Below are 3,125 nucleotides of genomic sequence, written 5' to 3' on the forward strand. Positions count from 1 at the left end.
ACCAACAATTCCCCAGTGTTGCCAGTGGTGCTGCCATCATTCAGCTCAGGAAATGGCTGGATAACATCAAAAACTAATTGCTGCTTATCCTTGCAGCTTGGGGTATAATTCAGTATTAAACAAGTTATATGTATAATGGCACTTCATGAAAATGAATCCAATGAAATGATTAGTTTTATAATAACTACATATCAGTACTACTTGCATCTTGAAAAATGCAAGAACAATGTAGTTTGGAAAATGCAACACCTGTTAATAACGAATGGTTTGAACTCTTACCGTCTTTTAAAAGGTTTTAAGATACTGCAGAACATTTAATTTTTAATTTTCAAATGGTTCCCATTAGGTTTAATATATTTGATTTAAAATTGACTTACTGTGATCCATGCCTTTTCATAAGTCCTTTCTCCACCACAACCTGAATCAGTTTATTCTTCCATCCCGATTCCTTCTTCTCCTCTTCAAGCACCACTCAACCTTTCACAATAACACAATATAATACATAATAACACAATAACAGATGGATAGATATGCTTGGTTGCTTTGTTTGTTATGCTGGGTGTTGCCAATGGTTGATCATTGGATTAAAAAAAGACAAGCTAATGCGATCATATACAGGCGGGTGACAAATAAAAGGAAAAACCAACACGCCCAATATGGGACAAGTGGACCCAAACCATGCCAGGAAAATGCCCCCCACAGCACAACAGAGCCTCCGGACCCCCTCACTGTAGGGGTCCAGCAGTCAGGCCTGTCCGGTTCTCGTGTCCCACACATGCCCTCGCCCACTTGTCCAGAACACGAGCCAGTTGAGCGTCTTTGTGATGAAGCTCCTGCCATTCGTGCCCCAATAATGACCCCTCTTTCACAGTCACTTAGATCCTTTCCTCTCACCATCTTGATCCAAAATCAAGGTCAGCTCCCTGCTCAGCATTTGTATACATGCACAGAGCATGATGGGATGTTAATTGCTTAATTGTGTCATGCAGCACACCTGTTTGGAGGCGTCTGCATTCTTTATGTTCTTCCACTCATTTATTCAGTTTTTTCCTTTGATTTATCACACATCTGTATATATATCAGTTCAACCTAAAAAATATTAAAAAAACGAACAAAAATAAAAACATCTGGTATATAGAAAATGTGTACTTTACTACCTTAACTATTAACTTGCTCCGTCCTTGCTCAAGAGATGCACGGCACAATTGTGTTAAAATGTTCAGCGCAGTAACTGAGAAACTAACTACAACCTGGATGAATATAAGAGAAAAAAAGAACATGCTTTATTAATCATTATTAATTGTATCACCGTTATCAGCATGTTGCCTTTATTTGCGCACTGTGGTTGTTGTTAAGTTATAAAGCCACCGTATTTTTTACTTTTACTACAAAAGTGTCTTTTACAGGTGGTTTTACCTAAAATGGAATATAATATACCATAATCCAGAGGCTCTCACCGCAGGGGCGGGATTATTTGAATAACATTAATCAAGTAATCAGTAGAAAAGAAGTAGAAAAATTATAATTTTGTTAAATGTTGAAATGCTTATCAAGTCATACATTCATTGATGGGTGCAGCTGTGCGGTCTCCAGTGTGAGTGCGCTGCTGGACTGGGAGGAGTGCTGATACAATGACGCTCTTCCCACACTGTTTGTAGCGCAGTTTAGGCCATATTTGTAATTGCATGTAGGTTTTTCAGAAAGTGTTACAGAAGATGCATATATCTGCTGGAGGTAAACAATATACATATATGTGGAAATGGTAATTATGTGCGCACAGACATGCTTTGTTGCTGAACTCTACACGGGAGAATCTGGATGTCATACATGTCAGTTTGACAAGACATGCAGGCGCCATCACCAAGGTGGGACTATTTACAGACCGAGAAGATTCTTGGTCAGACATAAGTCATTGATAAAGCTTAAAACAATGATACTGTCGATAGGAAACATGCACATTTAGCAGCGGACATTAACACATTGTAATATGTTGTAATGTTCTTAATTTTGATTGTCATTAATACTGGGTTAATACCAGGTGTACAAGTGTTTTGTATTTGTTGTACTGTAGCCAGTAATATTGATTTCCATAGTTTCACAATGTATAAATACAAAGACAGTAATTGATATAAATCCTTGATTTGGTTAGCTACTACATATGTGGCCGTTTCCTTTGTAGACATTGTACTTCATGCTAAATTAAAAGTGCTATATAAAACACTATAGACACTTATGCAGATTGGCTGAAAACCAAGCATACAAAAAAGTTTTAGATTTTTTCAATTTAGAAATTGTATAAATCAATAATAAATGTCAAATATATTGAAAATAGTTTAAATGCTTTATAAAGCTTCTCAAAATGACCTATTTCTAATGTATTAAAAAGTTTTCCCTGTCTGCAAAGTAGGTACATTTACATTATTCCACACACTGGTTCTTAGGACTTAGACATATTCAGAGGCTTTTTTTAAAGATATTGTATCAATTTGATTTTAAGTGACATTTTATCTGTAATTCTATGAAAAATACACATTCGTCTTGTGTGAAAATCCATGAAATACTATTTCGATAAAATGTGCTGAGAAAAAGTTTAATCATCAACTGAGCTCTCAATTAAAATATTAACTGAAGTAATTTACAAAATTAGACTTTTTAACAGTATGGGTTTTAAGTATAAAGTTATATAAAATTCTTAAGGAACAAACTTTTCATCAGTTACACAATTGAAAGATTCAAACTTAATCAAAATTACTTAAATTAAGGGTTGAATTAAGTAAGAGCTGAGTAGAGCCAGCAGGGTCAGTGTTCGGCCTGGACTAGAATTGAGAACGACCGATTTCTGCTAGGTCAGTAAATATGTTAATTGCACAACTACGCCCTCTAGCGTAGTCTAGAGGTCATTCAGAGGTTTAGAAAATGAAGCCATGTTACTTTAAAATGAACTGACTTAGTGCCACGAGCTTCCTGATTCTCAAAGCAAAGCAATAGCATTAAACGGTCACTCACCGTAGTATTTAAAAAAAAACAACCAACGAATACTTCATTCATCTCCCTGTATTTTGCAGGAGTTGCCATTTACGGAATACCAACTCGACAATAAAGATAAAATCATGGTGGTGAAGAAA

The sequence above is a fragment of the Amia ocellicauda genome, chromosome 20 (genome assembly GCF_036373705.1).
Source record: "Amia ocellicauda isolate fAmiCal2 chromosome 20, fAmiCal2.hap1, whole genome shotgun sequence".
NCBI classification, from domain to species: domain Eukaryota; kingdom Metazoa; phylum Chordata; class Actinopteri; order Amiiformes; family Amiidae; genus Amia; species Amia ocellicauda.